The sequence below is a fragment of the Xyrauchen texanus genome, chromosome 3 (assembly GCF_025860055.1).
Source record: "Xyrauchen texanus isolate HMW12.3.18 chromosome 3, RBS_HiC_50CHRs, whole genome shotgun sequence".
Taxonomy (NCBI): Eukaryota; Metazoa; Chordata; class Actinopteri; order Cypriniformes; family Catostomidae; genus Xyrauchen; species Xyrauchen texanus.
Window position 1 is genome coordinate 20,975,536 of NC_068278.1, and position 19,918 is coordinate 20,995,453.

The following is a 19,918-nucleotide window of genomic DNA, read 5'->3' on the forward strand; positions in this document are numbered from 1 at the left end:
GATATCCATCCATCCATCCATCGTCAACCGCTTATCCTGTGTACAGGGTCGCGGGGGGCTGGAGCCTATCCCAGCTAACATTGGGCGAAAGGCGGGGGACACCCTGGACAGGTCGCCAGTCCATCGCAGGGCCACACATAGACAGACATACACTCACACTCACCTCCCAGATTTTGATATGAATTACTTAATTTAATTAGGTTCTTCCTTCAATTGGTTCTTGTGTGTTATGGTTGAATTAAGCTGAGTTTTAATGTTTTGAACTGAACACGTATGCTAATTTGATTTGAGAACTTTGGTGAGGGGGAACATTTTCGGCCAATATAGACTTACTTTTCAGTCTGTTCCATACAAGAAGCTGTAGTTCTAAATTTAGCTTTAGAAGACTTACAGTACGGGGAGGAAATGCGGTCAGCCTCACTTACAAAATTCGAGAGCTGCCATTATGGGGCGTGTTTGTAATATATAAACTGAGTGTGTTTTGTCTAATATTGTTTTCAGTACAAAAGCAATAAAATCATTTTATGCACAATTTCATATTTTGAAGTGCTTATGACAGACGTCAACGCTTCAGTTCATAGTGATTGGCTGCCACCTGGCATTTTCCGCTTCTCCTTTGCAGAATGTCAAGCATTTCTCAACTTATGTGATGACCTCGGCTGTTCTCCTCGCTTGATCATTCCCACAACCCCTCGCACGGTCGTGGCTCTTGACTCCCATAGGAATGAATTGAAAATGCCTGCTAAGCTCTGCTTAGTGCACCAGTGGATTATTATATTTACTATATGTTTTAATCTCAAATCAAATTGATGTGCAACAGTAGGTGAAAGTCTTGTGTGCGGTTCCGAGCAACATAGCAGTCATGACAGTGGCGAGACATATACCAATTTACAATAAACAACATATTTACACAACACAATTTACATATCAAATGTACAGTAAACAATACACACAATATAGAATACACATACAATAAAAAAAATAAGAGTATATAAAAATATATATGCAGTGGTTATATTGTGGAGAATATATTTGACAGTCCAATGTGAGATAATAAGATGAAGATTAATAAAGTGCAGTGCTGATTATTGATTGTGAGAGATCAACTGTTCAAAAGTCTGATTGCGGGTCCTGATGCTGCGATACTGCCTGCCCGATGGAAGCAGTGAGAGCAGCCCATGACACGGGTGGCTGGACAGTATTTACTAATTTATTTTGTACTTGCATGTTTGTATGTGGTGCACTTGCTGCAGAACAAATTGCCCTCAATGGGGACAATAAAGAAAAAAAATAAAAATAAAAGTCAGCCTCAATGGTGATTGTTCAAAGATCAAATGTAAGTACCTTGCAGGGTTCAAATCTATACACCACCCAATACACATTGTCCTCTTTGCTAAATTGTAAAAACAATAGGCAGAATTGTATCATGTTACCAAAAATGTGCTTTATGTTCTTTAGGTCATTCTTCACATTGTATAATTATCATTCTTGCATTGTACCATCCATTTAACTGTCTTTTAAGGAATAGTTCAGCCTAAAATGAATATGTTGTCATTATTTACAATAAGTCACTCCAAACCCACATGACTTTCTTCTGTGGAACAGAAAAGTCAACAAATAGTGACTATGATCTCTCAAGCTTTAAAAGGACATCATAAAGATTCTGTAAAACTAAACAATAATACTCATGGACTAAATTCCATGCTGTCTGAAGTGATATTATGCAATGAAGAAAACAAAATTTTTACTTTTGTATAGTAGTCAAAAGACATTTAAAGGGGCTTGGGTAGCTCAGCAAGTAAAGATGCTGACTACCACACCTGGAGTCGCTGCTGAGTGATCCAGTCAGTCTTCGTAAACAACTAATTGGCCTTGTTTCTAGGATGGGTAGAGTCACATTGGGATAACCTCCTCGTGGTCGCTATAATGTGGTTCTCGCTCTCGGTGGGGCGCGTAGTGAGTTGTGCGTGGGTGCCGTGGAGAATAGTGTGAAGCCTTCACACGCGCTAGGTCTCCGAGGTAACTCGCTCAACAAGCCACATGATAAGATGCACGGATTGACAGTCTCAGACGCGGAGGCAACTGAGATTTGTCCACCGCCACCCGGATTGGGGCTAGTAAAACCACACTTGTGTTCTGCTTAAGAAAGAAAGTCATATGTGTTTGGAGAGAATTTTCATTTTTGGTTGAACAATTCCTTTAAAATGTGATGCCTTTTACTAACCTTAGATGATCATTATATATATCTGCCTTAAAATTTCATTTTTATTTTATTTTAATCTGTGAATTCTTTTGGGGTTTTATTAGATATTTTAAACACTTGAGCAATGTACTGTGAAACTATTCTATCTCCTCCATCCACTGTTCCCTCTCTCCACTCTTCCTCTGTGCTGCCATGCCCTCCGTCTTTGACTACATCTGATATAAGTGCGATGCCCTTTTAACGACCCTGGCGAGGCCCTGACTCTCAGCTATTTTCACAGTAAAGGACACGTATCGCTGCTCTCCACACCTTCAACACCTCCACCCAATCAGTGTGTTGTAATAACCCCCATTATGGCTTCAGTGGCTGGGCCATCCTCCTGCACAGGATTCCTAATGGTTAGCTATGAGAGAGGCTCTAATAAGCCGTTAATGGTGGCGTAATAAATAGCCCTAGAATGGCTGGCTGGGCAGGGGAAAAGACAAGATAGAATGACAGTGAAGCATTAAACATAAAGGTAAGAAGCCTGTTCTAAGTGTGAGTTAGTGCTGAGGGTGTACAGGATGGGTGGGGTTCAAGGACATGTCTCAGAGGGATGTAGACTGAGCAAAGTATGTGTGACAGATTTGGTGGGTGTTAGTCAGGTAGGGGTTTATAATTTTTAGCATTATATAAAGAAGACAGTGCCATAAGGAAAACACTAATGAATTAAATTCATCCAGGGTTGTAAAATTGAATTTTTACATTTAGATACTTTATTAGATACTTTAACTGTCATCTACATGATTTGTTTGTAAGGTTTTTGTCACCGCAAACACGCACACTTGTCCTCTAGCTTTCTCTTCCCAAAGCAGCTGCACTGCTTGTGGAGTGTTGTCAGGGTTGTCAGGGTCATGCTTTCACAATAAATTGGACTAATTTGAAAACACAATCACAGGTTAAAATTAAGAATCGCAGGTTGCGGTTTTTTGGTTTATGAAAATACAACAATACAACATCTCATTCATCACGTATTATGATTCCGACAACTGCACTGGCAAATCATCTTAACAGTCTGTGCTCTATCAGCTGAGCACCAGAATAAATACAGCCGGCAATGTTTTGTTTTTCACAAATACAACATTCGAGCGCATGAAACATCATTTCCCGTGATTGTAATTGCTGTGTTAATACATTTAGGCAGCTGCAGATGAGGCTTCTGTGCCGAGCTTTGCAGTGTAAAAACCAACTGCTCTTGATAAGCATTTGGTGCACCAAACTTGCAGAATGAAGATCTTTTGAGAAAATATAAATAAGTAAAATATGGGAAAACGTACTGCAAAGACTGCGAGAGGGGAAAGGACTTGAAGTAGTTCAAAAGTGTTCCAAATCAACAACAGGAAAAACATTGTGTAAATAACTACTGTACAAAAAATGTGGGCAGCTAGTTCAGTGTGACATGTATTGTAGTATACAGACATTTTAATATTTGTATCATACTTTTCTTTATTTATTTTGTTACCTAATTAGAATTAGGGGTTCCTGTAACTCAACTGGCGGAGCATGGCATTAGCAATGCCAGGATCATGGGTTACTGATAAAATGAATATATTGAATGTACTGTGAGTCGCTTTAGAAAAAAGCTTAGAAGAGAAAAAATCTAAAATGTTAATATATTTTTCAGTGAAATCTTGACGTTCATTTTACTGTGTCTTGCATGATTTAATTTTTATTTTTATTTATAATTATTATTATTATTATTTTACGATTTTCACTGCAAAATTATTTAAATTTCGGACTGTATCTCACCAAAACTTATCAAATGCATTTAGAAGACTTGGAATATGACACACAAATCATACTTTCTACTGCCATTGTGTTAAAAAGATGGACATTCATTAAAACATCACCTTTTGTGTTCTGCAAGTCATACAGGGTCGGAATGACATAAGCTTAAGTACAGATTTTTAATTGCTTAGTGAATACCCTTAAGAAATGTTACTTTCACATCATGTCAGTGTTCCCGTGAGTACAAGATGACGACTAAGAGATTCTACTCCAAGTTATTCATGTCCACAAAATCATAAATTATTCATTGGAGTAGATGGTTAGCCAACTCTTGTTATAGCTATGCTAACATTTATCCATATTTTATGTGTATTATTTATTTTAACTTCAAGTTTAAACTGTCCTATATTATTGTAACAGTATAAGGATGGGCAAGGAGGATGCGGGAACCGGCTAAACAGTCAGTGTAAAGCTTAATCAGAAACTCAACATAAATCAAACATAAATGTAAGGACACACATGCAACGTGGCCATCTGCATCTCTCTCTCTCAAACTGGCGCCTCCGGCTCCCCTTTACCTCACTCTCCTGCTGATCAGCTGATTCAGCACCGGTCATGCACCATCGCAGCCCGGCCACGCCCTCCTCCTCGTCACAATTATTCAAAATTATCAGTAGCAAAATCATTGGATTTGTTATTATCAATTATCATAATAATGAAAACGTGAAGGGATTTTATAGGTGAAAGCTCCTGATCACGATAATTCCAACATTATGTCATCACAGCATTGAAAAGTTTGCTGTAAATTAATAAATTCTAAACAGTCACAGATACTACCATAGAATTAACATCCACTACATTCCCAATATGCATATGGTACTTGTGTGCTGAATATTGCGCTTAATGCACAAGTCTAATACATTATGCAGTATGTATGGTGTGATATTACTGACAGGCTGATGTGCTTGTCTAAAGGGGAGTGAATCTCAGTGGATCATTCATGTAGCCATTTTTTTCCATTGCTGCTTCACAGTCTGCAGGCTCCCCTTGGACCACATAAATGAAGAGCCAAGATTCCGAGATGACACTCTCGCCTCTGTAAAAATATGTGCATGCACTTACATATACATTACAAATATACTATTTATTCCAAGTTGCTCACTAACCCACCTCATGGGGTCAGTCTCTGAATCTCTATAATATATTGATACTGATATATACTGTATAAATAGTGTGTATTGGAAAGACCACAATTTTTACCAGTGAATAATTCTCGTGCTAGGTTTTTTTTTTTGAAAGTCAATTTCTGTATGGGCACATTTCCACTGTTATTTCCCTGGAAAAAAGATTGTTGATCATTTCATTGAAAACAGTTTTATCTTATGTGACAATGTCCCTCAATAGTTTCAGACTATATAGGGGAAGTTGTTACAGTGGAACCTTCCATTAAAAAGCCTATTATAGACTATTCAGCAAAACTTAAGCAGTGAAACCAATTTGAAACACAAAACAATGTATAAAACAGCAACAATGTAGAAGTTAACATACACAAATATCAAAACGTTGTTTTGGCCTACAAATAGTGTAATTGATCAATTCTGTAAATGCATAGCATTTAAAACATATGTGACAACTTATGTGTCACCAATCTGTCATTTATGGAAAAATACCCTTGTCCAGAGAACACACTTTAATCTTCTGGTTAAAATCTAAACCTAGCTAGAATGTTTGCTAGTCTGGTTACTGAGATGTAGTGACAAACATAGAGATAACTAGCCTCAGTCTCCCCTCTATACAGTATTTATGGTCTACACTTTCATACAAACATGATTAAGTGGAGTGATATAAGAGAAATAATGTGTTGTCACATTGTTTTCTTTGCAATATTAATGCTACTATATGGCATTCGAATCTTAAGGACATATTGTTGCAATTATTGGTTTTTCTTTCTTTTTATTACTCTTGTCCCTCCATCCCCTCCCCACTCAATCTTATCGGAGCTTTCATAGCCAGGGCTAATGCCTTCCTGATCCACTCCCCAATGCCTTTTCTGTCAGAGGAAGTCATTTAAGAGCACACACAAAAGTATTTGTCGAAGTGTCTGAAAATACTGCAGCCCTCTTCTGCACGGCCCATTCTTCGGGCCTAATGCGGAACATCCCCTGGGTGATGGCTTTGGCAGCTGCAGAAATGGGAGAGCCACACTGGAGATGGGGGTCATCCATGGGTTACAGGAGAAAGTTTGTGCCCAGCAATGTTTGACTGTAGATTTGAGAGGGAACTTTATGGGCGGTGCAGAATTGGTATCGATTGAAGGCCACGGTTCACCGCTCCCTTGTGTCAAGTGCACATTCACAAAGACTCTCAATTTTTATTCTTTTGTTTATTTGAGGAATGTGCCACCTTAGATTCCAGTGTAAAATATTCCTCTTCAAAAATATCTTTACAATAACTGCCAAGCTCAAATGTAAGATTTTTGTTTTGAAAAAAAAAATGTTTGGAATGTTTTTATATGTGCCAGAAATAATATTTAAATTTTCTTAAGGGGCTTCCACATGATTTACGTGAAGAGCCACTTTGACCTCCACATGAAAAGAATTGCATATAGCGCCATGGTAATGAGTTTGCCAGGCAAGAAAACATGCTTTGATACATTTATTGCAGAATGTAATAAGAGGACTTGTTTGTGTTAAGGTCTTAGGATGATGATGGTGAATTTAAATTAGTTCAAAAAAATGAGGTTTATTGGTGCTCGGAAACTATATGGTAGGAATATGAATAGAAATAATTAGACATTCAGTATCTCTTCATAATATTCGACAAGTTTTTAATATTTTTTGTTGCTATATACTCTAAAAGCAAACCAGCACACCAGCATCCCATGCATCTAAAACACAACATACTGTATGCTGGTGAGCAGCTTGCTTGTCTATTCGACAACGATGGCATTTTCAACAGCTTTTTGTTCTATTCATCTACATCTCCTCGGGACCCTTCCCAAACAGTATGAAACTTCTGCCTCACCTCCCATCAGCTCAGGTGCCTGACTCAGATGCCTCCACCTTACTCGAGCTTGAACAGAATGTGGAGTACCTGACAACCCATCTGTTTTTTTTTTTTTACTGCACTGGAGAATTAGTCTGCAGTGACAAAGGTAAAATGTTATGGCCTTTGCTAAACATTTCACATACCCAGATGCATTCCATTAGAGTTAAACCCATCCAGTACAGGTCAGATAGCAATTGCAGTCCTGCTTTTAAAGCTGAAGTGTGTCATTTCTGCTAAACTAGTGTTACCAAATAGACCTAGAAAATAATCACTGTTTTCAAACATTCCAGAAACATTCTTTCATTTCTTGTGCAGATAGTCCCCCCAAACTCACAGTATTGGTTGAGCCTATGCTGCTGTGTCTGTCCTTTTAAACCATTGGTGATTAATTTAAGAATAAGTGGGAAGCACGGCTTTCCCTAAAATTTCATTAGAAATGCGGTAATGACAAGTTTGACAAGTGAGGAGTGCAAATAATCGATACAAATTACATTGCATTTCAATTTTAAGGGAATAATGTTCGTTCAAGAAATGTAATCTGTATTTTTACTAAATTAATATGTCCATATAAGTCTGTAGAATCATTGAAGCCATTCTTAAATGTGAATCTATTACACATACGCCAATCAACCACAACATTAAATCGGTTGATGTGAACATTAACTGAAGCTCTTGACCCGTATATGCATGCTTTTATGCACTGCTTCCACACGTTTGGCTAATTAGATCTCATGGATGATTGTTGGTTCTAGATGGGCTGGTTTGATTTTTTCTGTAACTGCTGATCTCCTGGGATTTTCATGCACAACAGTCTCTAGAATTTACTTTGAATGGTGCCAAAAATAAAAAAACATCCAGTAAGCGGAAGTTCTGCGGCCTGAAACGGCTTGTTGATGAGAACGGTCAACAGAGAATGGCCAGAATGGTTTGAACTGGCAAAGTCTACGGTAATTCAGATAACCGCTCTTTACAATATAATCTCAGAATGCTATTCTGAGATGAGGGTTGGTGCTGATTTGGTGGCAGGAGGGGGACCTTCACAATATTAGGCAGGTGGTTTTAATGTTGTGGCTGATTGGTGTACGTTTAAAGGTTGATGGTCATTGGCCGATGAGCTCTAAACATGTCATTTTATGTCACACCTAGACACCATGCTTCTCATGGAGTCTATGGGTGCTTTGTGAGTGCTATGCTATTTGAGTTGGATCTGGATCCATGGGCTTCAGTTTGTTTCAAAAAGTGGTTGGGACATTGGGGGTGATGTCACAATGTGACGAAACTCATAAATATTAGTTAGGTTTTGAGCAGATAATGTCAAATAATATTTTTCTGTTTTGATTAACTGTTGGTCTTGATTACCATTTTAAGAGCCCCAATACATTTTTCACATAATTATCCAGATAGCAAGAAGATGTGGGCCAAATATAGCTTAATTTTTGCACTTCTGGTTTGGTTTTGGCCGTGAAGTTTTAATACCTTTGTGTTAAATAGCACTTTTCAACAGATCTCCAGCTACATGATTTTATAACAAAGATACCTTTCTATAATTACTGGTTCAACAATATATGTATATATATTTATATACAGACAGTTCAAAAGACCCCGATTCTGAATGTACAGTATCCGCATATTTTATTCCACAGTTTAAAGGTGCATTATGTATGATTCAGAAACCCTTGTTATTAATGACACCTGTTGTTAAGTGAACTGCAGCCAGCTACCTGTTGCTCATGCTTGTGCACACGCTCCCTTTATTACACAGTTCTGATTGTTTTACAACAAGTGTTGAGACTGTATATTATATTTAACATGCTAGTTGACCGTTACTCTCTGTCCTATGATAGAGCCACAGAGGTTGTTATCTCAGTAAATAAAATAATTTCTGCGCACACACACACAACATTGTTTCCATTATAAAATTATGGAGAAAGCACCTCTAAATGCTACTTATGTACGAAACAAGCCCAGATCAGACTTGTCATAGAAATCAAGTCATTTTCAGCCTATATTATTCAAATTTTAATTTCCAAAGACTTTTAAAGCACGGCATTTCTTAACGATCACCAAAATGCAGAATGATACGTTTTTGTATGCAATCACTCTTCATGTGAAGTTCAAAGCAGTGCTGGTGTTGATGCCCTGATGTGAATCACGAATGTGACTTCAAGATTGCTGCAACAAAGTGGATAGCCACAGTCTATCAGCAGATTAATATTGTGGATGAATTGAGTTTAAGAGATTTAATTCCCATTGCAATGAATATGCAACTGCTATGGGGACTAGTTCTTTAAATTTGTCAAACGTCCTCTCAGACTTAGGGAAACATTTAATGTTACTTGAATTGGTGCTAGTATTACATTGTTTCATTTTGTTCCCCGTCTGTCGCTCACTTCGACGTTGTGTCGAAGAAGCGACACTAAGGGTCTCTCTTGAGCACCGAATATGCCTCTGATCTTTAAAAAAAGGCCAATGGGAATTAGGCAGACTGTATTTGCATACCCCGCCCCCGGACATATGGGTATAAAAGTGGGCAAATACATAGAGTTCATTCAGAAATGTTCTTCAGTGCCGGTTTGTCGAGTTGCAGTCAGCTGCGAATCACACACCTGTTTCTGTTACCTCTGACGCTTTGCCTGCTGTTGGATCTACGGCACACTTCAGCGGCTTTCTCCATTCTCTGCACGGCAGTGCAGTTTGCCTCTGGGCGCTTCAACAGCATGAAACCTAAAAGAGTTTTTATAAAAGAGTGATTTCTCTGAAAGAGTTATTTTCTCTAAAAGAGCTATACACAGCTGGCATTTTTGTAAAGATGCCCTTCCGCTCCTGCGTAGTTCCTGGATGCGGTAGAATGCTCTCCGCTTAAGACGGCCACAGGCGTTGTCTCGTGTGTCTAGGTTGCGATCACACCGAGGCAGCATTTGTGGATGGTTCATGTTCTCACTGCGAGAACATGACCATGGAAACGTTGCGGTCGTGGCTCGCTTTCAATCGAAAGCCACTCTAGCCGCCCCCCGCACTGCTCCTTCTTCCCACGGGATTGAGGATGGTGCGGCTGGCGATGGAGGCGATCTGGGGACGGCAGCGGGTGCAGCTCCGCCGGGTCCAAGAACGTCATCTGTGGCTGAACTTGGTCGAGATGCATGAGACCGACAAAGTGCGCTTCCTCAACGGCCCTGTCTCCCAGTTCGGCCTCTTCGGCGACACCGTAGAGGACTTTACCCAGCAGTTCTCCGCGGGGAAGAAACAGACAGAGGCCATATCGCATATTCTGCCCTGCCGCAAGCCTGCCGCCATGGGTCGTGCCCCGTCTGCTCGCCGAGGACGTCCTCCTGCGGCAAAGACACGCCCTGCTCCGCCTCAACCTGGGCCCAGCTCTCAGCCCATGCGTCGAGCATCTCACAGGAAGTCGACACCTCCTGAGACAATCGACCCAGGGACCAAGATGTTAGCTCCGGAGCGGGTAAGCACTCCACTCCATCCCCCGGTGGAGGGCCGGGAGGAGAATCTTTTGTTGAATTTATTTCATTTGCCGCACAACCTACACAGGGCTGCGGTACCCACATTCTCAGTAAAATAGCTATTTCCTTTGTCTCTGGGTCAACTGGCCCACAAATGCCGTTCTCATGGCACTCTGCCACCACACCTCAAAAGTCCCGGCATGCTGGACGCGTCCCCGGCCAGCCGGTTCTGACGAGTCTAGAGGACGCCACTACAGGACCTCCTCCTCAGTCACTAAACGCCCCCTGCCGGGAGTGCGGAGCAAGTTAAGTGCTTCAAGTCTTTTCTCAGCACCAGCGCCTTGGGATGCGTCCGCGCCTCCCGACACCATACTACTTGCTCCTCCCCGCTGCGAAGCCCCGCCAGGTATGTCAAAAATAATCGTCCCGTTGGTGCCCCTAGCACGGAGCTTGGATGCGTGGCTTTCGCTTCCCAACCCATCTCGCTGGCTGGCCCGGACCATCCAACTTGGTTACGCAATTCAGTTTGCCAGGCCCCCGCCCCCCTTCGCGGGCGTCCGCTTCTCCGCAGTATACGCCGAACATGCCAAATCCCTGGTCGCGGAAATTGCTTCTATTCTACTCAAAGACGCAATAGAGCCTGTCCCTCCAACCGAGATGAAGAAGGGTTTCTACAGCCCTTACTTCATCGTACCCAAGAAAGGCGGCAGCTTACGACCAATCATGGACTTGCAAGTTTTCAACCGGGCCTTGCACAAACTCCCGTTCAAAATGCTCACGCAAAAACACATCCTAACTTGCGTCCGGCATCTAGATTGGTTTGTAGCGGTAGACCTGAAGGAAGCGTATTTTCACGTCTCAATTCTGCTTCGACAGAATGTCATTCTACGGTTCGCGTTCGGCTGCCAGGTGTATCAGTACAAAGTCCTCCCCTTCGGCATGTCTCTGTCCCATCACGGCTTCACGAAAGTCGCAGAGGCAGCTGTTGCCCCGCTCCAAGAAGCCGGAATCCGCATACTCAATTACCTCGACAACTGGCTCATACTGGCCCACTACCGAGAGTTACTATGCACTCACAGAGACCAGGTGCTCAGGCACCTCAGCCGCTTGGGGCTTCAGGTAATCCCGAGAAAAGAGCAAACTCACCCCGGTTCAGAGTATCTCTTTTCTCGGCATGGAGTTGCTGACTGTTTTCTTTGCCCTGCAGAAGCTTCTCCCGAAGGTTCGCGACAAATATGTCCTAATCAGGTCGGACAGCACCACCGCGGTAGCATACATAAATTGCCAAAGCGGTGTACGCTCCCGCCACATGTCGTGACTCGCCCGTCGTCTCCTCCTTTGGAGCCAGCTGCGACTCAAGTCAACCACATCCCCGGCGATCTCAGTGTGATAGCGGACGTGCTGACACGTCAATGCTGGCCCGGTGGAGAGTTGAGGCTTCACCCTCAGTCAGTCCAGCTGATTTGGGAATGATTCAGCGAACAGAGACTCCCCTCGGGGCAGATGCGCTGGCTCACAGCTGGCCCTCGGGCTGCGCAAGTACGCATTTCCCCCAGTGAGCCTTCTTGCACAGGTGCTGTGCAAGGTCAGGGAGGATGAGGAAAATTTCACCCTAGTGGCTCCTTACTTGCCCATCCGGGCCTGGTTCTCGGACCTCGTACTCCTCGCAACAGCCCCTCCCTGGCGATTTCCCCTGAGGAAAGACCTTCTTTCACATGGACGGGGCACGCTATGGCATCCGCACCCAGACCTCTGGAACCTCCACATCTGGCCCCTGGATGGGACTCGGAAGATCTAGCTGGTCTACCACCTGCCGTCGTAGACACGATCAGCCAAGCCAGAGCCCCCTCTACCAGCCAACTTTACACCCTGAAGTGGCGCTTGTTCGCAAATTGGTGTTCTTCCCGGGCTGAAGACCCACAGAGGTCAGTGCACCTATTCCTGCAGGAGAGGTTGGAGTGGAGGCTGTCCCCTTCCACCTTGAAGGCGTATGTTGCTGCTATCGCGGCCCACCACTACGCAGTAGACGGCAAGTCTTTGGGTAAGCACAACTTAATCATCAGGTTCCTAAGAGGCACCCGGAGGTTAATTTCTTCCCGGCCAAGCCTGTTCCCCTCCTGGGATCTCTCAGTGGTCCTCACGGGCCTTCAGAGACCCCCCTTCGAGCTGCTAGGATCAGTTGGACTCAGGGCCCTCTCTCTAAAAACTGCCCTGCTGATTGTTCTCGCCTCCATCAAGAGGGTCGGGGACCTGCAAGCGTTCTTTGTTAGTGACCCTTGCCTGGAGTTCGGTCCGGGAGACACGCATGTGATCCTAAGACCGTGACCGGGCTACATGCCCAAGATTCCTACCACGCCCTTCAGAGACCAGGTAGTGAACATGCAAGCGCTGCCCCGGGAGTAGGCAGACCCAGCCCCTTCGTTGCTGTGTCCAGTACGTGCTTTGCATACCTACTTGGACCGCAAACAGAGCTTTAGACATTCTGAGCAGCTCTTTGTCTGCTTTGGCGGACAGCGGAATGGGAAATGCTGTCTCCACACAAAGGCTTTCCCACTGGGTAGAGGACGACATTTCATTGGCCTATCACACCAGGCTGTGACCCCCCCCCCCCCTTTACGGGTCCGAGCACACTCAACAAGGAGTGTTGCGTCCTCGTGGGCACTGGCCAGGGGCACCTCCCCGGCAGACATATGTAGAGCAGCGGGTTGGGCAACACCCAAAACCTATGCGAGATTATACAGTCTCAGGGTTGAGTCAGTATCATCCCGTGTTTTCTCAGGTCCAAGCCGGTAGAACTCGGTAACACGCTGATGGACTGGCCGGGTGGCTCGCTTGCACCTAGTGCCCTTTCCCTCTGTCGAGGTAAAACTGTGTGCTTTCTCTCCCAGGAGATTCCGTACATTCGTATCCCTGGACGATTCCTCCCTAGCCCTGTGGGTTTGCAATTCAGCGGAGGAACTCGCTGACCCAATCCACTGCGGGCACTCAATCTACCCTGTACTGGAATAGGTGCTCCGCAGGTCGGGACTCCTGCTTCGACTCCTCCTGTGTGTATTTTCCATGGTACGCTCCCCTTGCGAGTGGACCCGCATCTCCCTTGGGCAGATCCAGCTGCCCCCCGGTCGCCGTGCTGTAGCAACTCCCTCCTTCTTGAGGCTGGATCTACCATCGCGCCATGTTTCCCACTGAATGGCCATGTGATGTAATTGCCACTTATCTCCCACTCTCTGGGCAGGTGTGGTCTCCACAGGGTCTTTTCCCTCTGAAAGAATTGGAAACTGGGTAAGACCCCTTCCCATGAGGGCCCCAGCCACTTTGGCTCTATGCGATAAACATAGAGAGAAAAGAGGCCCGGCTAGGCTCGTCCCGTTCCCAGATTGGCAAGCGTCGCCTTGTTCCCCTGCTTAGGGTAACCAAAAGGTTTCCGACGACATTTTATGGGGCATTGGGGAAGGGTACATGCATTCTGACACAACTGGTTGCCTTTCCCCATAAATATACCTGCCCTCTCTTGTGTCAGCTGTACACATACACGGCTCAGCATGACGTGATTTGAATTGGACCCCCAGTGTCGCTTCTTCGACACAACATCGAAGTGAGCGACAGACGGGGAACGTCTAGGTTATGGATGTAACCTCCGAGACGTTGTGTCCTCCCGGCTCCTCAGAAAATTCCTGAATGAACTCAATGTATTTGCCCACTTTAATACCCGTATGTCTGGGAGCGGGATATGCAAATACTGTCTGCCTAATTCCCATTGGCCTTTTTTCATAGATCAGAGGCATATTCGGCGCTCGAGAGACCCCTAGTGTCGCTTATTCGACACAACGTCTCATTCCCTCCATCAGGGAATGGAGGTTACATCTGTAACCTAAACGTTTTGCTTTCTTTCCTAAGATGGAAATAAATGTATTTTGACAGGAAAATAAATACATATGGTGTAAAATTTCAGCAGTTTCAAAATCGGTGATTAATTGCATTAAATGACAAAAAATATCTGATTAATCGCAATAAAAACAATTATTCGACTGACAGCACTAGTAGAAGTGAACAGTGACACTTGGGTTTGCATTTTGTTTTGTGATTTGAATGCGAGCTGCAGCTCATGTGGAGTGCACGTCTGGATACACAAGAGACCAGCACTTCCTGCTGTCACTTAAAACCACTGATAACAGCCACAGTGTGCACTCATTTAAAATAAAAATAATAAAAATGTCAGCATTGGATCACACACAAGAACGAAATAGAAACTCCTGTTTAAGAAGTGGAGATGTTTTTTTCTGCATTAGACACTTGTCAGGGAATTTCAAAAAAAGATTTAGACAAAATTGGTAAAGGCAAAAAGTGGTAGGGACATGTTCCACCTGTCCCATTTGTACATTACACCTTTGTCTGGATCTGGGTGCCTTTTGGACATTGGTCTTTCCGTCAATGGATTTTTGTGACGCCTGGAAACCTGGCTTCTCTATATGATGATTGGTCTTAAATTGCTGGAACTTTTCTAATAAGTGGCCAGTAATTGAAACTGTGATGTATGTAATTGACAGTTTTGTGAAATGTAAATGTAAATGGAGTGTTCGGAAATACACGAAACATTCATTAAACTTTAATAATGGGATATTTTGCCTATTTTGTTGCAAAAATTATTTTTAGCTTAGTTCATACTCCTTGTTGTGGCGTAGTGACTCACCTCAATCCGGGTGGCAGAGGACGAATCTCAGTTGCCTCTACGTCTGAGACAGTCAATTCTCGCATCTTATCGCGTTGCTTGTTGTGTGTGTTACTGCGGAGGCCTAATGCATTTGGAGGCTTCACGCTATTCTCCGAGGCATTCACGCACAACTCACCGAGAGTGAGAACCACATTATAGTGACCACGAGGAGGTTAACCCAATGCAAAACTACCCACCCTAGCAATAATTGATTAATTGATTGCTTAGGAAGTCTGACTGGAGTCACTCAGCATGCCCTGGATTCGAACTTGCAACTCCAGGTGTGGTAGTCAGCGTCTTTATTTGCTGAGCTACCCAGGCCACGCACATTACATATTGGAAAAAAATGACAAATGTCAGCTGTAACTTCTTTTTACTATAGTTCTTAATTTTGTAATCAATCGAAGCACCATAAGCAAAAGCTCCCCAGAGGCAACTGTCAAAGCATACGCTGATACAAATAGGCTGAAGACTGAATGTGATATATGCCATTCAAGAGAATATCTGCATGTTTTCTTTTCAGATGAGTATCAGCTGAGTGTAAATAAATGGTAGCGTATCAAGACTTTTGACAACAGTCTCCTTCGAATCTGTAATTTGGAATGATTTGTCACCGTGGGAGCTGGAAACCTAGAGATGTATTGAGCTCTACAAAGCCTTTCAATACGACAAGCCTCCAATTCCTGCATATAATAGCGATGTCTCGACAGGCAGGTTATGTGGTCTTATTGGTGACCAGTAGCATTACCGTGTAAACATATGCTTATTAATGAGAATTTTCTTGACTTTTATTACCACTCTTTTGCCATTCCATCTTTCTTGTTCTTTATTTATTTTATTTTCATAAACATGTACATAAGCACATACATAAACTCATTTTAAAACACACACATATGCACACCCACAAATTGAGGAGGCAAGAAAATTTGTTTTCATTTTTTTTTCTGCTATGAATGTAACTGGTGTGTATATTAATTTCTGTAAAGGTTACGTTAAAAAAAACAGGACAAGCAGAAAAGGGCTGGATTTACCGAGAAGTAAACAGCTTTGAAGGGCAGTTATCCAAATCATTAATTCAACCAATCAAACAATTTAATTACCAGAAATTCATCAGATAGACTTAAAGGTCAAAAAGTGACATGCTGACTGCTTGTTTCCTCCCTTGCATTGCTGGGCTCTCTCTCTCTTTTCTTCAACTAAATTGCCTCGCCCGGGGTCTCACTTCCGAAGCATCTGATTAGAAAAATGCGGCCTTGATGCATGCACTTTTAATTTGCCCACAATAAGTGAACACACACATTTATCCTCCCTCTAACCCTTTCCATGGATTAGCCCAGAAATGGCCATAGCTATCAGGGATTCAAATCAACTCCAAAGCCTCTGAATTTAACAAAGCTTACTGTTGCAATTATTTTTCTATTTTTCTTTTTTTTTTTATTGGGTGAAGCACGTTGTTGTTTGTAGTTCGTCACTGCACAGAGGACTTTAATATGTTGGCCTGGCCTGACCCTAGCACTCCACATTTTGACTTATTTTCCAAAGGCACCATATATAGTGTGAATGCGTAAGCTAACTGAATGTATAATATTTTTCTGCATGAAAGATTTTTAATGAGCAATTAAGCAAAGATTTAACTGGAAATTAGGGGATTTGTAGCAGTCCCTTGGACTTCCTTTTGTAAGCTGTTGTGAAAGTTTACTGTAGAGGATGGTTGTGTGCGTGCGTGCATGCGTGCGTGCGTTAGTGTGTGTGTGTGTTTTTGCACACAGGGACCCTGAAAAAGGTCAGGGGTGAAATGGAGGAAAACAGCAGCTGAAGACAAAACCACAACAGATTTTGGGATGCAGACTACAGAGGTGATTCACATCCCTTCTTTAATCATAGCTCGAGCAAATTATGGTATAAATAAAACACAATTTCTATTGCATTGTTTTGTTTTGACTTTTGTAACAACTCTTCATTCATATAGTTGATGCCAAACCTTATTAAATGTTTTTACTGTAATTAGTTTTGCTTGCAAAGGCAAGTATTAAAAAGAAGAAAAAAAAACATGGATTTTTTTATAGCTCAAATTGTGTGGCCTCAGGAGAGCTGTGCTATACCTTTTCTTAGCAATTGGATGTAAGATATTTTCCTGACTGACAATAAAATGGACCGGAAAGGATCAGGCTGATTGACAGATGACAGACCGGGGAGGGTGGGATAAACCAGGAGGTTGGCCTTGGCAGGAACAGAGGACCAGAGAAGCAGGGCAGACCAGGAGACATGGGTGCAACCGGTGGAGAAACTGAAGACCAGGGTGTACCAGGGGACCAGGTGGAGCTTGAGGAGAGCCAACAGAGCAGGATGGACTAGGAGATCATGACAGGACAGGAGGCCATGGTGGAGCTGGAGGGAGATGTGACAGTCCAGGCAGATCAGGTGAATTAGACAGGGGCGAGGCAACAGGAAGACCAGAGGAGGACTGGACTGATTCGGTGACTGCAGGTGAGGTGGAGAGTGAGAAGATTGGTTCTGAGAAAATTGAGGATTTGTTGATGGAGATGGAGAATGTATTGGTTGGAGCTGAGGAGATGGAGAGTGCGTTTACAGGCTCAGAGGAGATGGAGGACATATTGTTGGGCTCTGAGGGAATAGAGAGCGTAATGGTGGCTGTATCAGAAGCAACCAGATCTGCCTGGACAGAATCCTCAGGGAACTGGACAGGGTCAGACTTGGTGGCAGCCACTAGCGGGGGCTCAGTATTGGTGGCGGATGCTGGCATGTGGTCAGACTGGGCAGAGGCCTCAAGGGACAGGATTGAGTGAGTGGCACCTGCTGGGGACTGAACAGACTGAGCAACAGACTGGTAGCTGATGTCTGATGAGTGCTGGTTACTGGTTACTGGGCTGAGCAACAGACTGGTAGCTGGTATCTGGAAGGTGCTGGCTACTGGGCTAAGCATCAGATTAGGGGCTGTTTCTGATGGGTTCTGGTTACTGGGTTGAGAAACAGACTGGAGGATAGTGTTTGGTGGGTGCTGGTTACTGGACTGAGCAACAGGCTGGTGTCTGACTGATGCTGGTTACTGGGCTGAGGAACAGACTGGTGGATTGTGTCTGAGAGATGCTGGCCACTGGACTTAGCGAAGAGGGGCTGTAGCACCCAACTTTGTTTAGGGGGCATCGCTTTTATCAGGCCAGAGTTAAAATAATCCCACTTTAAAGCCAATTTTACAGTCTCGGTAAGACTCCCCTCTTCACCTCCAACAGGAATACAAGACTTGATGGGCTCAACCAGGCCAGTCATAAAGAGATCAATGAGGCATTCCTGGGTGAAGCCCAAACCAGAGGCCAACGTAAGAAATTCAAGTACATATTTCCTCTTTGACTGGTTCCCCCTGACGGAGATCGAAGATGCTCTGGGGGTGCGATCCTGATGACACACAGCGGAACAAGGTTTAAAAGGAAAAAAAATAAAATTCCTGCTGAGTCCAATCTTGGTTATATTGTTCTGTCACAGAACTTTGCAGGAATGAAAATATAATATATTTATTGAACAAAAACCAAACTAACAGGAAGCACAATACTCTCATGGGGAGAAAAAGGCAATAACAGCATCTTAAAATGTGGTCCTAACGAGAACGTCACTCCAAAGTTGGCTAGAATCTTGTAATTGCATTGCCTGCTAATGTACCTTGTTTTGCCAAATTCTAAGGCAGCATTGCATATGCTCCATGGAGATGGCAATTCCAGAATTCAGTGTGACAAGCTGAGTGAAAAAAAGGTTGAATAAAGAAAAATGGCCAATATACAGTAAATATTTTTATAATTCATTCAGTTCCTAAATATATAGGTAAAAATAGTTTAATGTAACAATAAATTACATTAAATCTAGGGGTGCAAACCACAAGTTTCATGACGATACAGTCGTATATCGATTCTCTTAGCCAGCGATCCGATGTTTCCCGATACCTCAAAGTCTGCCGCAATGCAATTTCGATTCGATTCAAGGACCTGCAATCGAAGAAGTGATAATATGTTTATTACATTTCCATGAACTAACAAATGCAACCCAAATATAATTTGAAAATGTTATTGAGCTTTCTGAAAAGTGCAAATCCAGTATCCACATTGGGACATCTACAACAAAATAAGGTACTTCAGTTGACAAAAATAATACAGAAAAATGATTATTATATATTTATTACTCTTTTGGAGTTTTGGCAGAATTTATGTGGGAATAAGTTGGTCAAGGCAGGTGAAGGGGTCTCTTTCACAGTAACCGTATCACTGGTGTTCACCCCATGTTTCCTTTTAAGGTGTCCTGATAAGTTTGGCATATTTAAATTAGTACTGGCATTTTTTGCTATAACATGGATTTTCTCTGTCTACCCATCTTTTCTTTTTCATCAAAAATACTTCCATATCCACGATACTGTACATTATCTGTGTTTTTTTCTTAGCTGCTACTGCTCAGAGTACTATGTTTTGCTGCATCGTCTGGTGCTTGTTTTACATTTTGAAGAGGACGCGCCCTTCGATAGAAATGTGTAGTAATGAAGACGAATATGCATATGGACATGGCTGGTATGAGACTGTCAAAATAAAGGTGCATCTTAAAAAATATACTTAGAATATTGCACGTTGCATCAATGACACTACATTGTTGGATATTTGATCAATACATCAATCTAGAGCGATTGACCGCTAGTACCATGAGGTTTCTAAATGTATAAGAGTATTGCATTGT

At 42.9% G+C, this 19,918-nt stretch overlaps 1 pseudogene; it reads right to left on the reverse strand.

Moving 5' to 3' along the window:
* Nucleotides 1-18,131, reverse strand: part of LOC127624399 (uncharacterized) — a 113,801-nt pseudogene extending 95,670 nt beyond the window's left edge.
* Nucleotides 18,132-19,918: the final 1,787 nt, after the last annotated feature.